Genomic DNA, 22,394 nt, shown 5'->3' on the forward strand with positions numbered 1-22,394 from the left:
TAACCAAAGTTTCCTAAATCTAAGAAAGAATATTATTGTATTCTCTCCCTAGAGAAGGGAAATGGATCTTAACAAAGGAAAAAGAAGAAGAAGAAGAAGAAGGGAGAGGGGGAGGAGGGGGAGAAGAGGAGAAAGAAGAAAGAAAACAGAGAAAACGGAAGTCCCCCCTCCATTCTGCAGACTGATTTATAATACCCATTAGGTTCAGCAGAATATGAATTGCTTTGTGTCCAAAGCATTTCACCAGGACTTATATTCAATTCCAAGAGTGATAGTAAATGGCAGGGGGTAGGAGATGGTTATTCCTCAAAAGAAGAGTGAAATTTACAGGATATTATGTGTGTCCAAGTCAAGTTGTGAGGGTCTCATTCCCTTGAGATAATGTAGGGCTAGACCCATCGTTTCAAAAATCAGAATCTTGGGCTTCCCTGGTGGCGCAGTGGTTGAGAGTCCGCCTGCCGAGGCAGGGGACACGGGTTCGTGCCCCGGTGCAGAAAGATCCCACACGCCGCGGAGCGGCTGGGCCCGTGAGCCATGGCTGCTGAGCCTGCGCGTCCGGAGCCTGTGCTCCGCAACGGGAGGCCACAACAGTGAGAGGCCCGCGTACCGCAAAAAAAAAAAAAATCAGAATCTTTGGGTTAAAAGAAACTAGATCTCAACCTTAAATATTTCATTTCATCTCTCTGAGCCTCTATTTCCTGTAAAATGAGAGGGCTGAACCAGATGGTCCCTGTGAATCCTTCTAGTCCTTTATATCTAAAATTCAGTGAATTTTAAATTGGATATTACAGATATCAAAGAACCCCCTTCCCAGCCTCAGATTCTATTACAAAGAAACAGATGAAGGCTACACCTCACTTGTGAAAGGATCAAAGTTGCTTTTTGATTTCTTTCTTTCTTTCTTTCTTTCTTTCTTTCTTTCTTTCTTTCTTTCTTTCCTTCTTTCTTTTTTTGACATCTCTGAGTGGATTTCTGATCCTTGAGTCCAAAAATTCATTTTAAACTCATCTAGTTGTTTCAAACTCCTGGTGAAAAAAATTTAGTTAAAAGAACTTGATTTACAAGTAGCATGCCAAAAGCCCCTTCATAAAAAAAAGAAAAAAAAAAAGCCACTTCATTAATATGTCCAATTAGGAAATCCACTTGGAAGAGTGACTTGAAATGAGAAGGATGCAAAGATACTTTGAGCAAGGTTAGAAAACAAGCCATGAACTGAGAGAAGATACTTGCATCACAGATAATCAGCAAAGTGCCAGTAGGTGAAACTTGTAAAAACCTGCAAATTAATAAGAGAACAACAACCCAACAGAATAATGGGCAAAAGATTACAAACAGGAGAGAAATGGCCAACAAACATTAAAAGCCACTCAGCCTCACTAATAATCAGGGAAATGCAGATAAAAACAACAAAGACCATTTCGCTCCTATCACTTAGGCAAAAATTTAAATGACTGATATTACCAAGGTTTGGTGAAGATGTGTAGACATAGGGACACACAGGCTGGTAGTAGTATAAATAAAAATAAACATTTTAGAGAAAACAACTAATGAAGTTGAAGACGTGCATACACTGAGGCCTAGTATTCTTCCAAGTATATAATCCAGTGAAACTCTAACATAATAGTTCAAGCAGACAGCTTACAAGAACATGTTTATAACAGCAAAAATTGGGTACAGTCAAATGTCTATCAAGTAATAAAAGTAATAAAAAAATAAATACATTTGGTGTAATCCTACAACAGGATATTATACAGCAGTTAAAATGAATGAGGTGTCGAGCCAAATGCACCAACAGGAACCTGTAAATGTCTAGTTATATATATATTATATATATATGTTATATATAACTAGTTATATATATTATTTCATTCATCTAGTATTATAAAATATGCCCCAAGCTACATTATTTATGGATACACATACATGTAGTCAAAATATAAAGGGAACATATACAGGGTTGATATGTCTGGCATCAGGAGAGTAAAAACATCTGATGAGGGAAACAAGGAAATTTGATTGAGAAAGTGTTCACAGGGGACAGGGGATTTCCATGATGTTTTGCTTATTTAGAAGAAGAAAAAAGAAAGATCCAGGGATGGAGTAGGGAAATGACAAGATGAGTCTGGAACACCTTGTGGTACCAGGAAGGAAGGAGGAACTCAGAAAGGATGGAGCGTGTAGACAGTACGTAGGAGTCATCTTGAAAGAGCTATCAGTGGCTAAATCTAGGATATTTTGAATGACAAAATAATGATAGTAATGAATTATAGCTTATAAAATAAAGCAAACTCCATGAGTCCACTTTGATATAATAAAATATTAACTAAATAAATAAATGAGAGAAGTCATGATGGAAATAGAAAAAAAATCACCATTTGGCAAACACCAAAGTAATCATTGTGGCAGGCAAGAGCCCCCAATGGATGCTAAAGATATGATGAAAAACAGGATATTTGCATAGTCTCAGTGTATTTCTGCATAAGATACTCATTAATACTTACTAATTGCAAAGGGGAAAAGAGTAAATTCTCTTCAGCCAAATGATCAAAGTGAACATTACCAGTAATGGAACATATCCACATTGAGAACACCCTGATGTGATGCACTGAAAAGGGCACAAAGTCGCTTCTGTGGTGTTCTTGCTAAAAATGCATAATATGAATTCAAACATTAGAAAACACCAGACAAATTAAATTGAGACACATTCCACAAAACAACTGGCCAGTATTTTTCACATGTCCAATCATAAAAGACAAAAGAATACAAGGAACTATCCTAGTGGCAACATAGGACGTTAGTGGGGAAAGTTGGTGACATCCGAATAAGGTCGGTAGGTTAGTTAAGAGTACTGTATCAATGTTATTTTCCCAGTTTCAATCATTGTGCTATGGTTTTGTAAAGGGTTAACATTTGAGGCCGCTAGATGAAGGGTACATGCAGACTATTATTTTTGCAATTTTTTAAGTCTAAAATTATTTCAAGATAAAATGTTTTACAAATAACTGCAGCAAATATGACAAAATGACAAAGTGATTATGGTAGTGAAGTATCTGTTATCTATACTTCTCTGTATGTTTAAAATATTTCATAGTAAGAGGAAAGAGAAAAATGAAGGATGTGTAAATTTAAAATGTGAGTATAAGGAGTTCGTCTAAAGAGATATTTTTATCACAGAGCAGTTTTCAAACAATGAGTTACTGTGGTGTGGGCCCAGGCTTTGTATCTGCCAGTCAGGAGCCTTGATTGAAAACTAGAAATACAAACACTGGCATATTGAGAAGTCCTGATCTTCTGACTCTATTCTAAGCAAAATACACGATGTTAATTTCCTGTCCCCCTGCCTGGTTTTCTCTTGAGGTTCACGCTGATTTCCCTTGGCCTACTACTACTCTAATATTCTTTCTGATTTGCTTTCCACCTAATTCCTCACTAGCCTAGCAGTCTAGGTCCAGTTCATTTTGCAGCTTTAGAAGTAATTGTCAATTTATAGGAAAAGTTATCTGAATGGAAACAGGGAAATCAAGTGTACAAACTGGCTTTGAGGAGTTGATGAGTTTGACTTTGAAATGCAGAGTTGGATTGGCTTCATCACGACCTTCACGTGGAGATGCCTTGCAGATTGTTGGAAATGCGAGTCTGGAATTTGGGACTACAATGAGGATATGACCTCGTATTGGGGGACTAGCCACAGAAGATGTGTGATTTGATAAAACCACCAGTGTTTGGGAACAGAACCTTGAAGAACAATTAAATTTAAGGAGCAGAAAGAAGAGAAACCAGCCTTTATCGGGAATGTAATAAACAGTATTACCAATAGCGTTAAATGATGTAATAAATTCAAGAAAGGTGAGAATTGAGTTAAAACTAGTGAGTTTGGTTATTAGAATGTGGTCTTCAAGGCATCAGATGCTTCAGGAGGGGTGGATTGCAAGATGCTAAGTCCAAAAGGAGTGGGAAGGGAATGGGGAGGCACAGACGTGTGGTGGTGAGATGAGGAAGAAGAGAGGATGAGTGTTAGCCTTGAGGGGACAGCTGCACCAAGGGAAGGATTTTAGAAAACAAAATGCAAGAACACTTGAGGGAAAGGAGAAGGGGCCGATAGAGAAGGAGAAAAATTATGCGTTAGAAGGGTAGAGCAAAGTCAGGGAGGGGAGAGAATGCAGGTCACAGGCTGGGGGTGCACCAGCATCAAGGGCTGAGCCTGCCATCTTCAGTGCCGTCATGAAAGAAAGACTGAAAGTGAGGATTTCGGAGTCAGAGAAGAGAGACACTGAGGAAGCCGCTGCCTAGAGCCTCAGGTCAAATTCACCTGTTGTATGAGGAGTATTAGGGGGGAGACTGAAGGAAAGTAAGGAGGTTCAGGGGGAAATGACAATTTTAAAATAGCATTAAGTGTAAATCCACTGCTATCTTATTTTCTCAACTGACTGTGGAGCAGCCCCGGAGTGCAAAAGTATCAATGCATACAGCATTTAATAAGGCTGCTTTTGCATTTGTTTTGTAACTTTATTCCAATAATCCTATGACATAACTGGAATGGATATTATTAACCCTGTTTTATCAACAAGGAAATCAAGGCTCAGTAGTTAAATGCCTACCAAGATCGTACATCAATCAAATCAAGATTAGAACTCAGTTCTATTCACTTTGTTCCCCCGAAGCACTTTGGAAGAAAGGGCTATTTTATACAAACTATATTCAGCCAAGCAATTTTTTAAAAAGCTCCCAGGAAAAGCTGCCAATGCGTGCACTGTCAACAGAATCATGCCTAATAATCTCATTAGTGGAAGAAGAGTCTTCATTAAACTTGTTACATGGTTAGATGAGGGTTGGTAGCAGATGGTAGATATTGAAAGCAGCTCGTTACAGCTAAAAGCTGTTGGCAAGAGCATTTAGAATATACAATGATGGATGACATAGTATTCAATTTAGGGAAGGTGGTTGAGTCTAATACAGTGACCCAAGGGTCAAGCTCAGGCTTACCGCTATTTAACATCTCTTAGGATTCTTGCAGCATGCATAACTACATGCTAATAGAATCTGAAGACAGTCACAACTGATGGGTGATGGAAATACTAATAAGGCAGGGGAAAGAAAATAAAAAGGAACTTGATACAGTTTAAGGTTTAAAGTGAAGAGATTTTTCACTAAAAAAGAAATGCAAATATACTGTAGTAGGGTTGAACCCCTACACTCTGGGAAGAGGATCAAGAAAAACCTAGGAGGTGATGAGAAGAGAAGTAACAGGTGATAATACAGACTGGATGATAGTGCAGCCAAAAGGTTCAACTTGAGTCTCGAGTTAAAATTGCAACTGACCTGCTGTCACTTGCTTAACAAAAAAAGGGGGGAAGGAATGGATTTATGTGTTTGTGAAATGCACACACGCACACATACCTACCCACGCAGAATATCTCTGAAAGGACACAGAAGAGAATAATAACCTTGGTGGCCTCCTGTGAAACAAACCAGTGTCCCTCAAGCTAAATCCCACCTGCAAACTGTTATATTTGGCAGCACAGTTTTAAAGCTGAGTATCTTTAGGTTTGGTGTAAATTCTCCAGTTCAGCATAGCCTCATCATTCTCTCATTTCACATGTTTATGTTATCTGCCTGGCCCTTAGAGGGAATTGAGTTGGCATCACCACACATGCCCAGACACAGTCACATATGGAAATAGATAAACATAGAAAAGGGCCTATACAGATATATTTTGAAAGGTTAACAACAATGATCTCAGAGCAGTTAGATTATGGGCGACTTCTTTTATCAACATTTCTAAATGTCCTACTAAAGACAGCACATATATAACATAAATAGTAAATGCTGGTTGGTCTTAAATTCATGTTTAAATTAACATCAGTTAGCAGTCTCTAGCCAAGTACAGTCATAGACCTTCCAGGAAGATGCGGTGGGACAGTTGTTCTGATAGATTTTGCTTTCTGTTCCTCCTCTTATGCCTGTGCCTACATCTTTGTATGTGTCTTCAACTCAAGCTAGGGCAGGTGAATGGGTCAACCCCGTGTAGTAACTGCACGGTATCCACATTTCAATAAAGGAAAATATTTAAAAGGATTTTTTTTGTTTTTATTTTAATAGGTAATATTTTAATGGGTAGTGTTTAAATGATTAAATAACAGCCCACTCTGCCAGTCATCCAGTTCTCTTTCACAGAGGCAACCAAAGTTACCAGTTTGTTGTGTATTATTTCAGAGGTGGTCTATGCATATAAGTAATTACAAATATATCATCTTTGGGAAAATTTTGCCCAGAGCAAGTCTATTGTTTTTATCTGGGTATTATGAAGATGACTTAGAAATGTATTTTGTCTGGTGATGTGAACAGAGGTCACTTTCAAGTCCTTGTGGAACATCACGGCGTTTGCTATGACAGGTACGTGTAAGTGTCATTGCAACGGTGGCCATGGAGGCCAACTGTTTTCTCACACTTCCAGCTGTAGGGAAAGCAAGAACAGCAGCCTAACCAAATATTTCAACCAAGCAAATCGACTTTGTCAGTACTTTTAATGGTATTCCTCTCATCTGATAATTATTATCCCATTTCTTCCCTGTTGCTGACAAAAAGCCTATAGAGAGTAGCTAGTTTCAAAAGTGAAATGGGCTTGACTGTGAAAATATGCAACCTTATGATTTTCGTGACAATTTATCTTAGTCAGAGCTAAGCGAATTCAAATCCAGTCCATCATATCTCTACCTCCAAATCTCCTACACAATGCTGAAAAGACACAGTTGTGTCTGCTTCTCCTTAAGTCATTTATCATTTTTAAAGGGAGGGAGAAGAGAAAGTGGTTTCCTGCATAATTAAAAATCAAGAGTTCCCCACTGTGAATGTTGGATTCTAACTGAGGCGGGTGTCTTAGCTGAGGGGGTTAGAAGAGGGGCTGGGATGTGTGTGTGTGGATGACAGCCCAGGTGAGATAAACATCCCTTCTTTAATAACCCAGGCAAACGCCACACTCAGGGGATTAGGGAGAGGCCTCCACTTATCGTCAGGATGTTTCCACATGACAGGTGACCTCTGTGACCTGGTCCTGATGGAGAGAAGAGAGTGTTTAGGAAACAGGGGCCAGCTCTCTTCTCTCTCCTGCCTTTTCCCTCCTGCAATCTAAATGGTGTGATTGAGGCGTGCTGAAAGGTGAGCCTGTCACACAAATCTCCTCTCCAACAGCCTGCCAGAATGTGGAGATGTGACAGGAAAGGTCATGACACCCAAACAGAAGGCTCCCTTGTGATTTTCCGCTGTCACTATACAGGGTAGCAAGGCTGTCTTCTCCTTATTCCAGAGCCTGGGGTAGAGACTTTGCTTGCATCCTCTTCTGGTAAACGCTTTCTCCCCAGCTCCAAATCAGGAGCACATGCTGTCAGCTACTTAGAACAAGAGGCCCTGCGGTTCTAAGAATCGGTCAGGCAGCAGGGGTCAATCCCCACAACCCTCGGTAATTCATTTTGCTTTGCCCTGGGCTGGCTGGTTCAGTCCTCACTTGCCCACACGTGGCCCCAAGTCCACTGCCCTTACCTTTAGGAACAAATCCTTAGCTTTCCTGAAGCCGTCTGACCCCATCCCCCTAACACCTTTTAACAAGACGCCCTCTCCACCACCGTTCCTGCTCTCAAAGCTCAAAGCTCGGCCATCTATCTTTAGCAAATCTAAAAACAGACGTCAGGAAGAGATTAAACTTAAGCGTATCTACTTCAGGATTTTGCCAGTCATCTTCCACTCACCCACCCCATTCCTATCCCACTCTGTGCCCAAAGGGCTCAAAGCCCCCAGAGCTGACAAGAGACAGGAATAGCCCAGCACAGTTCAGTGGTGGGACTTGGGCATTGCCTACTCTCTGAGGAAAAGTGCTATTTCTATTTGTTGCAAAATGTCTACAAAGTAGATTAATCGTCTTAGGGAGTTCTATCTTTAACCAGTTAGGGGAATAGTGTAATGTGGTGAGCCAGCTTTGTCTAAGTGAAACTGTATGCTTTTCCCTCACTGGATGTGGACTCATAACCCAATCAGCGTTGCTTTAAAAAGACCCTTCCGCGTAGATGTGGGATGCCCATGCAACTGAAAGCAGAGCCTAAGCACGATCAGGGGGAGGGAGAGTATCTAGGCTGGCCTTGCACCCAAGGGCTGCAGGGCTGCAGGGCTGGACAATGGAGGAGGGGCACTCAGTCTTTGCCTTGGGCTATTTACTGAAATAACATCTCTCTGGGATAAAGAATGTTATCATTAAACAAAAGAAAAAGAAAAGAGAAACCTAATGGTTTCAAGACTAGTGCCTGGGAGAATTAGGATGAAACACCCTGTCTAATGAGAACAGCAACATTTCTAAAAGGACTTCAGGGAAAACTGGGGTGAAGGCCTTCGGGTGGACATTGCTTCTGCAGTAGCCAGGCCTCCAACGCCCATATTAGTCATTCATCAAAAAAATGTCTGAATTCCACTCTGGCGGCCTCACCAGGCCCTTGACTCTTTCTCTGGCCTCTCACTGCCTGCCCCACCCCAAAGAGAAGCCACCTCTCAACACCCTAGGTTCCCACTGCACCCACAAGCCCTCTGCAGCAGCCCCTGCCCGTAAGCCTCCCCTGCCCCCTGTCATCTGACCCTGTTAGCAGCTATGGCTCAGGCCGCACTCTCTTCAAAGATACCTCACACCTGAGTGATGGGGGCTGTGCAAGGCTAACGCATCTCTCAACCCAGTTCTTTGTAATTTCACCCAAACTTGACAGAGAAATAAAACAAAACCATAGTAAATATAACATTTGGGGCCGTAATAACTTAAGATCGATATGAAATTTCTATCATTAGGGACTATAATCTTGGGAAAGTTGGTAATATATGGGAGAAGGCATTATAGGGTGACTGAAACTGACATCCATCTGGAAGCAAAACACTCTATTACTGTCAAAATGTGTGCTGCATACAAATTCTGTGTGGAATTATCAAACACAGAAATAGTTTATTGTTATTCCAAGGCCTTATTTTTTGTGATAGCTTCGTATTATTAGAAAAGAGTCCTGTTCACCAATAAAACCACTTCCAGCTGGTCAGAGATACCACCAACCTAGAGAGGGACTTACAGTTGAGGGCTGAATGTACCCGGGAAAGGAATCAAAATGTGAGGGTGAGTTTTATTCTAATGATTTTCTAGGCACTAAAAAACCCGTAACAACACTCTTCCTCTTGTTATAATTTTTCTGTGCATTTAGCTGGGAAACGTCTGAAGCCATTTTCCTGATAAACGAAAGTTGCAACTGACTTTTTGCCATCATCTGGAGGTTTTTGTAACATGTAAAACAGCCAACGTTTACAGCTGGTTTTAAGGATTTCATTACAAAATGTTACCCGCCCTCTGCTCTCACACTGTGAGTCGAGCAGCTTTCAATTACTTGGATCACGTGTACCTGAATGAGATAACGGTTGAGTTTAAAGCAGTTAAGTGGAAAAAACAGTAATTATTTTTCTTTTGCAGTTGAAGGGCACATATTATTTTTATTTGAAAAATCAAATCATGTGATTGAAAACAAAATGAATAAGCAGTTCAGGCTCATATCTGTGAAATAGCCACCGGATGCTTTGAAGGCAAAAGGCAGCTTAGACACCATATTATTTAATCATTTCCTAAATAACCAGCGATAAATATGTCCCCAAACTGCAAATCTAACATAAATGCACTTTGTCAGCTAGACAAACCTGCAAATCTAACATAAATGCATGTTTTCTAAACAACCAGCAACAAACATGTCCCAAACCTGCAAATCTAACATAAATGCACATTGTCAACTTGAGACTAATGAACACAAGGGAGAAGATTATTTAATAGCACGATATGATTGTAAACCTGAGACAATACCAACGTGCATAAGAAGTCCCTTCAGATACTGATTTGCCGAAAAAAAATTGGTGCTTCTCTGACCCAACCAAATATCTGCCCCCCAGATTAAGAACGGCTGGCCAACCCGTCCAGGTCATCACACGGCCTGAAGCCAGAACAAACATCATTACAGAGAGACAAGAATCACCTGTTTCTCAAAGCAGCTACAGGAGGGGTCTCAGCTTTCCCCTGAAAGCCGTCAAGACGCCTCCAGTCTCCACTGCCATCACCCCCTATCATTCATGCAGCCTGAATCCTCTTTGCTGTGATTGGAGTCTATCCCCTCTTGGTTTATCCTTAGTGAAGACAAAGAATATCGGTCACCACCTTCTTCCACTAATCATCTGTCATATCCTTACGCCTGCATTATGCCCAATAGCAGACTTTTTCTTGATGAATTATCCCTAGTCCTTTAGCATCTCCCCTCAGGGCTAAATTTTTTTAGCTCTTTAATCATTCCTATGTCTCTCCTTTGAACAGTCTTCATGTCCCCCCTCAGGATGTAAAGTCCAGGCCAGGATACCGTATTCCAGCTGTGCACTGACAGTGCTGATGAGAATAAGGTTATGCCTAACAGACCAAGCAGAGACACAGAGAGGAACAAAGACTAGAGATGGAAAGTCCCAACAGCCTTCCAGTCTTTGCTTTGAGTCTGTTACTAACGTTCCAAGCACCCCTGTCTCCTAATAGTCACTTCCCTTTTGTTCCTTAGTTGGCTCCACTGTTTTCTGCTACTTACAAACTTTTTCTTACAAATACAACATCTGTGTTTGACAGTTGCTCCCAAATATAGCTGCTTTAAGATTGACAAGGCTCAGGTACAGAGCAAGACAGAAAGAAGCCCTTAACAGCAAAATGCCAAAGCTTGGCCATTTGACCCTGTCTGGAGACTGTGTCCTAGAAACTCGCTCTTCCACATTTGACCCACCACCACTTAAGCCTCATGACTCCTGCCTAGAAGACCAATTCACTATGATCTTAGATAACAACCCTCAACTCAACCTTCCCAACTGCACAGCCCTAGCCCCCTTTCCAACAATCACTAGGGTCACAACAATCTATTCCAACACCATCATTTCACAGATGTGGAAACAGAGGCTGAGACAGACATAAAGTGACAGTATCTAAATGTACAGCGCTGAAATGTCCTTTCACCTGACTCCTGCCAATCAATCCATGACTTGCCCCAGAGGCACTGAACTCCTTAGCATTGTCTAAATGATGAGGGAATTTGCTGTCAACTTTCAGCAATGTGATGTCCAGCAAAGCATTTTATGGTTCTCTGGCTCTGTTTCCCCATCTGTTTCTCAGGGTATTTTGTTTCTCTGCACACCAGCTCCCACGGACACACAGCCCAATGCCAATGGCCTTTACTACCAAATCACAAGGTTCCTTTTGTCTCTGACCTCAGTTTCCCTTAAAAAAAAAAAGCTACTTATTTTAACTCTATGACTATTACAAGGAAAAATAGTTTCCGGGCAACGTACCTCAAAAAGATTATCCCCTAGGGCTTCCCTGGTGGCGCAGTGGTTGAGAGTCCGCCTGCCGATGCAGGGGACGCGGGTTCGTGCCCCAGTCCGGGAAGATCCCACATACCGCGGAGCGGCTGGGCCCGTGAGCCACGGCCACTGAGCCTGCGCGTCCGGAGCCTGTGCTCCACAACGGGAGAGGCCACAGCAGTGAGAGGCCTGCATACTGCAAAATAAAAACCATAAAGATTATCCCCTAGCAACATGAGGCATCTTTCTCACTATCCTTCCATTTCCCCTTATCAAAAAGGGTAAAAATGATCTTTTTAATATGCAGAATCCTACTTATTATTATGTGAATTCTTTTCAAACTCCTGCTCTCCTAGCTGAAAACCCCTTGTTTATTAGCATTATGAAATATTTTTATTTCCAGATAGAGATTATATTTGCCATTATTTCCCTTCCTTCCTTTCTTGCTTTTTTCTTTCCTTCCTTCCTTCCTTCCTCTCCCATCCTCCTTCCCTCCTTTCTCTCCCCCTTCCTTTTTCTTTCTTTCTTTCTCTTCCTCAGGTTCACATCTCTGCATTCACCCCTTCTGAATTCTTCTGTTTTAATCTCTACTTTCTTCCCCAGTTTCCTGCTTGTTATCTAGCCTGAGTCTCTGCTATTCTGGCTACTTTTACCCTTTCCAAATTCCAGATTTAAGGTCCTCTAAGAACTTAGTTAGGTTTTATTTTCATTTAATTTCCCATCAATCATTAACACTGCTCCTGGGCATTTACCCTGTATTTTGTATTTTAATAATTGGTCATATCAGAGGAGAGCTAACTGGACTTTCTTGTGCAATTTTGTTGTACATATATTGAGTCCTATTCCATTTCTAGTCTCCTCTCTGGAGTCTACTCACATTTGCTGGGACATCATACATAATCCATTATCCAGAAAATGGTAATATAATACTAAGTGGCTTACTGTAGCCCCCATTCCTTTCATAATGTCATAAAAATTTATAACACTTAAAAGCCAGTGATCCCCAAGGTCATTTATCCTCAAAAAAGAACAAGTTTATTCTTATGGAGCAGAATCTATATCAGATGTAGTTCTCACATTATAAGAAATGTACCTTTAATGCACAACATCAGGGCAGCCTGCAAGTGCCTAGCATCCATTCCGTGTCCTGATGGTGCAAAGCCAATTAGACGGAGGCAGGTGGGCTCTTACCATTCAGAGGTAAGGACCGGTATCTCGGAAATTCACTTCAGCCTCCATATCAGATGTGGCTTCACAGAGAGATAATGATCCCCTTCAAACAATAGGAAATAACTGAGAAAAGTCATTATGTCACTGTTAAAAAATGTACACGATTATCCTACCCTAGCAGTTACCTAATCTGAGTTTTATTTCAAAAGGCTCCTGAGCGGGAAGGCTTATGTGCACATACCTAGCTCATGAAGTAATTGCTTTCCATGGCCATCAGATAGTGGTAGCGGAATTTGAGCAACTGCAGAATGAGGGGTGAGGTAACAGGAATGATGTAGCAGCTAAAGAAGTTCTAAAACTACACCCAGTTACACAGGGCGCTTTCTAACACCAGTTGAAGAAAAGGCAAGGTCCTCATCCGGCAGATGAGCGCTTTCTGAACACCAGCTGGCCTGAGGTGACTTCTCCAGAGCCATCTGCCTCCAAAGAGGCCTTCACCTGGGCTCCAGGCCGCTTCCTGGGGGAGCCCCAGGCTACGGGTGATACTGATCCCCGCCGACAGCCACCTCTCCAGACAGCGTCCTTCGGGAGACACCAGTTGTCCAGGTATTAGGTTCAGCCTCTCAGCCCTGGGCAACTGTGCGACTAACCTTTCCTGGTGACCTTCTTTCAAGCCTTCTGCTCCCCCTCAGGTCCTGTGAGTTAGCAGTTCTCCTAAATTCCTGAAGAAAAGAAGCACAGCACACAGGCTTTTCAGATCACCAAAAATTGGTCCTTCCGCATCCTCCCAATAAAATGTTAGGCAGCCATTGGAAATGATGATGCAGTTACATCTACTGACCAAAAAAAGTCCACACTAGATTATTAAATTTTCAGTTTAATAATGAAGATTACAAAACATTAATCTGACAAGTTTTTTTCAATAAATGTTTATGTGAATATATTTTTTAAAGGGGTTAAAATGTCTGTTAGGGCTTAACATCAAAATATGAACTGTGCAGAGAAAGACAAATATTAAAAGATATCCTGTATAAATGGAATCTAAAAAATAATAAAAATGAATTTATTTATAAAAGAGAAACAGACCCACAGACAAAGAAAAGAAACTTATGAATACCAAAAAGGAAAGGGGTGGGGAGGGATAAATTAGGAGTATGGGATTAACAGATACACACTACTATATATAAAATAGATAAACAAGGACCTACTATATAGCACAGGGAACTATATTCAGTATCTTGTAATAACCTACAATGGAAAAGAATCTGAAATATATATATATATATATATATAACTGAATCAATTTGTTGTACACCTGAAACTAACACAATATTGTAAATCAACTATCCTTCAATTTTTTTAAAAAAATGAACTGTGGCCAACTCTGAAGACTGGAAATTACAGATTATTTTTTTCTTTTTGCTCACCCCTGTTTTCTAATTCTTTGGTGAATGTGCACTATATGTGTGATTTTTTTGAAAAAATAACAAGTTAAGAGAAAGAAATTCAGCCTGTAAATACATGGGGGAATTTTTTGTTCCATTTTTTATACTGGGGACTTAGGAGACAGCAGTTGTTGAACTGGGCCTGGTTGGGGGGTTGGGGGCAAAGGATTACGGTGCCTGACTCTGGGAGAAATCTCCACTGGCCACAAGGATTCCTTGAGTGTTCTGTGCCCCATAAAGGAACAGAAGAGCCTTATAAAGAAAATTGAGGCCTTGGAGAACCACTGATTAAACCCAGAAGAACCACAGGAGGCTTGAAGGGGGAAGTCCAAGTAACATGGCTTTAAAGATTTGCTTAAGGGAAGTAAAAGTACCCCTTAAATAAAATATTGATTTTGAAACTGTATTACTATGACCTTTTCTTGATGATCAAAAGTAGATAGAATTTTATTCATCACCATCATGATTTTATTTTTATATTTTTACCACCTCTACCTAATATAAAACATCTGCTGCCCTTGAACTAGCTTCCAATTCTCCCTACCACCCTCTGTGTATCCAGTCCCACCCCTCAGCTATGATGCCATTCTTAACTATATTCTTTCAGTTGGTCTCTCTGTGCTTCTTATCATTTGTACGACTTGTTTGGTTTCAATAATATAAAAGCTTTATGTGGTAAATTAAAATTTAATGTGTGCATAGCTTTACCTCTTAAGAAGATTTAAGTGCACCAGAGATCCTGCTAGTTGTCCCCCCAATACATTTTTTCACTCTTCCAGAGTAATAGAGCCCCTGATTTTACCTGGGGAACATAGCCACCCAAAACAAAGGCCACATTCCCTAGGCTCCTTGCCCTAGAATTGACAATGTGACTAAGTTCTGGCCAGTGTGACGTAAGTAAAAGGGCTGTGTGAAATTTACAGGAAGGGCCTTTAAAGAGAGGGAACGTGCTCTTCTTTTCTCCTTTTTCTTGGAAATGTTGATGTGATGGCTGGAGCTCAAGCAGTGAGTTGGGACCCTGAAGTAAAGCTCACATGCCAAGGAATACAGAGCAATAAGACCCAAGTAAACTGGGCCCTGATATTATGAACCATCCTTAAACAGCCTGGACTGCTTTTCTGTAGATTTATTTTATGTAAGAAATAAACTTCTATCTGGTTTAAGCCACTGTTGTTTTGGGGTTTCTGTCACTCACTGATGAACCAAATCCTAACTGATAAAAACAGTGACTGTATTTTCATTCATTCTGTAAACATTTCCTGAGCACCTACTGTGTGTCAGGCACTGAACATCCTGGCTCTGGAAATACAGCAGTGACCAGAGCAGGCAGAGTCCCTCTCCTGTCGTCCCCTCACGGAGCCTACATTCTAGCTCAGCCTCCACACAGCAAGGCATCTAGTAGGTGCTGAAATATTTGGTGAACAAGTCAACAAAGAGCCCTCCTGTTTATCTTTTGGTTTAAAACAGATTTTGTGTTCATGTCTGAGGATATGTGCACAAATAATGCTCAAGAAAAAAATCACAGCTGCTTTTTAAAAGAAATAAAATTACTTAACGAACCTTTTCTGTTGCCATACCTACCCCCCCAAATTAGGTAAACACATTAACAAAGTCTATGGTTGCCTTTTAAATTATACTAAACAATGATGATGCCACAAAGATAGCTCAAAATAATGCACTGTGGTGTTACACATACCCCTCTATGCTTCCATAATGGGGATATGTATAAGACTGGTGTGAGAATTAAGTGAGATAATGTCTCAGAAACAGTTATTAACTATTAGCTATATTCAGTTGACAATAAATATTAACAGCTTTAAAAATAGCCATAATTTTAAATTCAGTAAATCCATTTCTGGGATTCCATCCTAAGAAAATAATCCTAAGTATGAGGGGAAATTTTATGGAAAAAAATGCTCTCCCAGAGTCATTTATAATAGGCCCAAACCAGAGATTCAGTGACCTTCCCCTGCCACCCTGACTCGCATCCAGTGGTGAGCTGAGGCCGAGCACTCTGGCCCAGGCCGAGAGCTATAAACCCAGGACTAGCTGGGAAGATGCAGACGGGGCTGGGAAGAAGCAGAGAAGAACGCAGAGCTTGAGTCCAACTTCCTGGCAAGGCAGACTTACAAGAAAGAAGAGTTCAGAATATCAAGTCCATCAGGGTAGAGCAGAGCGAGAAAGCCAAAATGAGTCTTGACCCCTGAGATCAGGCTCCTTGAGGGAACATTCTAGAATGTGGATCTTGGAGCAATGCCCTGAGAGCGGGAGGGGAACGGGAGGAAGAACCCTCCACAGAGCATCTCAGGCGCAGTTGGTGGGTGGGCCAGGAAACGCTGGGTCCTGAATAGGAACAAAATATACTTCCATCATGAGTGGAAGGGCTAAATAAATTATTGAATACCAGAATAAGATATTATGTAACCATTACCAAATGCTGATTAGAAAGACTGTAGTAATCAGAGAAAAATGCTCAGCTATTGCTAAGTATATACGTTTATGTATGTATAGTATACATCATGTATATGTATGATGCATATATTATCATATGCATCTATTAAATGCATCTATCATATGCATCATATGCATATATTAAAAATATATCAGTACTTACTATATGTATATGAAACTATATATATATATACTTACACATATATATTCATGGTATGTACTTATATATACGTATATATGTATATGTGTATATACATGTGTATACACGTATATGATAGCAGCTATGGCATATGCATAGGAAAAATATTTGGAGGAACCATATCAAAATGCTAATAATTGAGTAGGAAGGTAATGATGATTTGCCTTTCTTCTCTATTTGTTAAATTTTATTTAATGTGCAGGTTTTAAACGTTTATGTTTAAAAACTTGGATATGAGGACAAAAAGAAAATTAGGCACATTTATCTAAATGTTATAGTGCTACTCTTCCAGAAATTTGTTTCTTAAGAATAAAATATGTGTGTCTTAGGCAGCGAGCCATATTTTCAGCCTCCTAAATCCTTTCCTCTAAATATCAACTGATGAGATTCCAGAGAAAGAATGTTCCTTCCTTGGACTACTTTTGGCTCTTTGGGAATAATTGTAACTCTTTCCTGACATGGGATATCATTTAGGGGCCAAAACTCAAAAACCTTGTTTATGGGATACACTGTAATTGTCAGCAATTACCTGGTTCCTTTCCAAAGGTTCTCACTTGCTCCCAAGGTAAACCTTACACACACATCACATAAAGCAATACAAAAGAAAGGGAAATGGTACAAATATAAGTACTATTATACTTCTCCCATTATATATTTTCTCATTTTTATTAGGAACTTCTTGACGGAATGGGAGTCATTTTAGTTCCTCATTTCACCAGAGCACAAGTTGATCTTTGGTTTTGGAAATTCTAGAGCTATGATCAGAATCAATTAATACATATGCCAATTGACCACATGATTATCAATACCAACTATCAGGCCTGCCAAAGACCTCCCATGAATTCTCTGAATCCAATCAATTCAGGCAAATATTTAGAATAACATCCTTAGTAATCAAAGGTTGATTTTGAATTTAATTAAAACATTTTTTTTAAGTTCCTCTAAACAGTTGGGGAAATATGAATGTGAACTAGGTAATAGATAAGATGAAAATGCATTTACTGTACATGGAAAGGTGGAGATCCTTGACTTTAAAAATCAAGTGGCAAAATGGCAAGTAAGGTACAATCTCATTATAGGGACAAAAATATATATAAACATAATTAGAAGGGGATCCAAAAGGATATACAATGATGGGTTGGCAGGAATCATCTCTGGATAATAAAAACAGTGTTTTATATTCTTATTTTTTGCTTATTTGTATTTTTTATTTTTTAGGCCATGCTGCACGGCATGTGGAATCTTAGTTCCCAGACCAAGGATCCATCCCTCGCCCCCTGCATTGGGAGCACAGGGTGGACTGGACTGCCAGGGAAGTTCCCTTATTTGTATTTAAAAATTTTTCTATAATACACATACACTGTGTTTGTAATAATAAAAGAATATTTTCAATTTTAAAAAAAGCTCGCTTCTGTTTTAAAAATAGACCTCTGCCTTTCCTGGTTCTGGCTATGTACAATATTCAGAATAAAATGTCAGACCCATAGAAAGCCAGAAGTGTGGGAAGCATCCTCTTAAGTAAAGAACATAAATTTAAAAAGAAAATCTCATGGGAAAAAGTTGCTTTTGCAAGATTACCTGCCCAAGTTTGCCAGTTCAGAGCTTTAACACATTTTGCATAATTTTTTGATAAATAAATAGATTTTAGGGTTATTTACCAAAACCAGGTTCATACTCTGATCATTTTGATGTTACCCATCATTAGTCACACTCTCCCAACAAAATTCTCCAGGCTGCACCTCTACATCCTAGTATCTGTGTATAGCATTCCCTTTAAAATATAACAGCTAGATGAACTAGTGATATTTAAGACATTTTTTTATATTTTGATAACCTTGAAATATTCATCTGTTATAGTTAAAAATAAAGGTAAATTATTCATTGACCACTTCAGCTGTAATGATTCCAAAGCAGCTGTTATTTATCTGGGCAACGGACCTCAAATTAAAATAATTCTCTGAATCAGCTCTGGGCTTCATGCTGCTACTCCTTACATTTCACAGATAGGTTGTAGCAGCTCCAAAAAACCACTGTGGGCCAACGAGTAAATAACCATTTTCAAAAGTGTAATTATATACTGTATTTATATTATAGTCAGAGATATGATGATCAGGTAAATAATTAAAAGTGACAGGTCTGAAACTAAACAAAATGACTCTCAAGGAAATAAAAGGCACTTTTATACTACCTTTCAAGCAGTGTACCTATGTAGAGAGAATGTTATCCTTTGTTCTTAGCCCCAAAAGAAAGAATCAAAGAAATAAATAATTATATAGCTCCCCTCTATCCTCCAGATTAAAGGTCTACACCTAGAAAAAATTAAAATAAAATTGACTGTACCAATGCTAAATACCCCTTCTTGCACATTGATAAAGGATTTCCTTGCTTTTAATGACTCTTACTGTTTTATGAGATTTAAAAACCAGAACACAGAAAGCCTTGTGATTTTCAGAGTCGGGTGGGGAATTCTGGGGAAGCACATGATTGGCTTTCCTTCAGGACTCTGCTGCATCTTTGAATTCTATCCATATTAAAAATAAATGGGTCAGTGGATTCTGGATCTGCCATGGCAGCCTATTCCTCCTACTAATTACAGCTAAAAACTCTGACAAAAATATGCGGAGAAAAGACTACCTGAGGACTGTGAAAGTAAACAAAAGCAGATGGATTGGGGGAGATGGGTGTGTTTTCCATTTTTTCTTTTCTCATGCAGCTTTATCCTAAGAACAGATCCCAGTTTCAAAGCAGTGCATGCCATAGGCAGCTAAAATTCCAATAGAAAACATGTCTTTCTAGCCAGAGGAACAAGGAAATGATCACTCTGTGGGGTGGAGTGAGTGGGAGAAATCCCAGAGGGGAAAAAACTAGAGAAAGGGGTCCCCTAATTCTGTGTATGAATCCTTGGTTCAATCTAACATCTGAGCCAAGCATGCAAGGTACAGACTCAAACCAACACAGCAAAGGCGTTGAGAGTTTAAATGAGATATGAACCATCTACCTAAGTGTCAGACTAACCCCTGAACTATGCAGGTACAGAACAGACCCAAAGCAGTACAACAAAGGCTTATATGATTGAACTCAGAGTTAAACCACTGCCCACAAAGGTGAGAAGAACTTAGGGTCAGAGCCTAACCGGGTTGATAGCCTGCTAAAGCAAAAACATCAACATTCTCCTGAGGATTATGAAAGGACTCAGAACATATGCAGTATTACATTGATATGTTCAGGATACAATCTGAAATTACCTGACAACCAAAGAAACAGGAAAATGTGACCCGTTCTCAAGGGAAAAACAATCAACAGATGCCAACCTCAAGATGACCTACATGTTGAAACTATCAAACAAAGACTTAAAGCAGCTACTGTAACTATGCTTCATGAGGAAAACACATTTGAAGTGAATGAACAGATAGAAATTCTCAGTAGAGAAACAGAAACTATACACACACACACACCCCAAAACAAAAATAAGCAAACAAAAAAAATCCAGCTGGAAACTTTAAGACTGAAAAATATAATATCTGAAAAATTTTTTAAAACTCACTAGATGGGCTCAATAGTAGAACATAGATAGCAAAGGAAAACGAAGTTAGAGCAATAGAAATTATCTAAACTGAACAAAAGAGAGAAAATATTGGAAAAATGGTTTCCAGATCTTTAGGACAATATCAAAAACTCTAGGATTGGAATTCTACAAAACAATTACTAAAACTAATAAATGAATTTAGCAGAGTTTAATGTTAATATACAATATCAACTGTATTCTTATATACCACTAGCAGACAACTAGAAAGTAAGATTTTCAAAAGTTCTACTTAGAGTATCACCAAAAATCAAAAAATACATAGAATAAATCTAACAAAAAATGACCAAGACCTTTACACTAAAAACTATAAAACACTGCTGAAGAAAATTAAAGAATACCTAAATAAATGGAAAGATATGGCATACTCATGGATTGAAAGACTCATTATTTTTAAGATGGCAGTATCTCTATAGTGAACTATACTCCATGTGATACAAATAAAAGCTTCAGCAGGGTTTTGTTTTGTTTTGTTGTTTTGTAGAAATTGATAAGCTGATTCTAAAATTTACATAATAATGCAGAGGATCAAGAATAATCAAAGGAGTTAAGAAGAAGGAGAATGAGAAAGCAAAGTTGGAGGACTTGCCCTGCCTGATTTCAATAATTACTGTAAAGCTACAAAAATCAAGGCAGTTGGTATTGGTGAAAAACTAGGCATATAGATAAATGAAAAAGAATAGAATCCAGAGGGGCTTCCCTGGTGGTGCAGTGCTGGGGCTTCCCTGGTGGCGCAGTGGTTAAGAATCTGCCTGCCAATGCAGGGAACATGGGTTCAAGCCCTGGTCCGGGAAGATCCCACATGCTGCAGAGCAACTAAGCCCGTGCACAACTATTGAGCCTGCGCTCTACAGCCTGTGAGCCACAACTACTGAGCCTGACTGCCACAACTACTGAAGCCCGTGAGCCACAACTACTGAAGCCCATACACCTAGAGCCCATGCTCCGCAACAAGAGAAGCCACCGCAATGAGAAGCTCGCGCACCGCAACGAAGAGTAGCTCCCACTCGCCACAACTAGAGAAAGCCTGTGCACAGTAACGAAGACCCAATACAGCCAATAAATAAATAAACTTATTAAAAAAGAGGAATAGAATCCAGAAATATATATATATTTCAATTTTTTTCTTTTTTTTTTTTACAAAGGTGCCAATTCAGAAGTGAAAGTCATTTCAGTGAATAGTGTTAGACCAACTGAATATCTGTTTGGAAAAATTGAACATCTGTCCTTACTTCTCATCATACCCCAAAATTACCTCAAAATAAGTCATTGACCTACATGTAAACCTAAAGCCATAATACTTCTAGAAGAAAGCATAGGAGAAGATCTCTGCAACCTCGGATTAGGCAAAGGTTTCTTAGATGGGACACCAAAATCACAAACTGTGAATGAAAAAATAGAAAACTGGACTTGATCAAAATGAAAAATGCTTGTTCTTCATAAGGCACCATTAAGAAAGTGAAAAGGCAAGCTACAGACTAGGAGAAAATACTCACAATATATACCGGAGGACTTTTACATGAAATTAAAAAAAAAAAAAAAAACTCTTACAACGTAATAAGAAGCAGCCCAACAACCCATGCACAAACTATGTGAACGGATACTTCACCAAAGAAGATGGACAGATGGCCAATAAGCACATGAAAAGATGTTCAACATCATTAGTCATCAAGGAAATTCAAATTAAAACCACAACAGGATACCATTATACATCCATTAAACTGGCTAAAACTAAAAAGACGGAGCATGCCAAATGATAGGATATGGAGCAACCAAAACTCTCATATGTTACTTGTAAAAATGTAAAATAGTACAACCCGTTTGGAATATATCTTTGCAGTTAAACATACGCCTACCATAAGACCAACGCATTCCATTTACCCAAGGGAAACAAAGACATCTGTCCACACAAAGACCTGTGCATGAATGTTCTTCACTGTTTTATTTGTAATAGCCCCAAACTGGAAATAACCCAAATGTCCATCAACAAGTAAATGGGATAAACAAATCATTATTTATCTGTACAGAAGAATACAACTCAGCAATAAAAAAAGGAATGAACTATTGAGACATGAAGCAACATAGACAAACCTAAAAATCATTATGCAGAATGAAAAATTCAGGCAAAAAAGAGTACACACTGTTTAATTCCATTTATATA

At 39.4% G+C, this 22,394-nt stretch overlaps 1 long non-coding RNA gene across 1 annotated transcript; it reads right to left on the bottom strand.

Moving 5' to 3' along the window:
- Positions 1–937: 937 nt before the first annotated feature.
- On the bottom strand, positions 938–12,509 carry LOC132529940 (uncharacterized). The gene is made up of 3 exons (XR_009543619.1): positions 12,479–12,509; positions 11,374–11,581; positions 938–1,025 (listed from the first exon to the last, which is right to left on the bottom strand). It is a non-coding gene; the product is annotated as an uncharacterized LOC132529940 (long non-coding RNA).
- Between the last annotated feature and the right edge of the window lie 9,885 nt (positions 12,510–22,394).

The sequence above is a fragment of the Lagenorhynchus albirostris genome, chromosome 1, assembly GCF_949774975.1.
Source record: "Lagenorhynchus albirostris chromosome 1, mLagAlb1.1, whole genome shotgun sequence".
NCBI lineage: Eukaryota > Metazoa > Chordata > Mammalia > Artiodactyla > Delphinidae > Lagenorhynchus > Lagenorhynchus albirostris.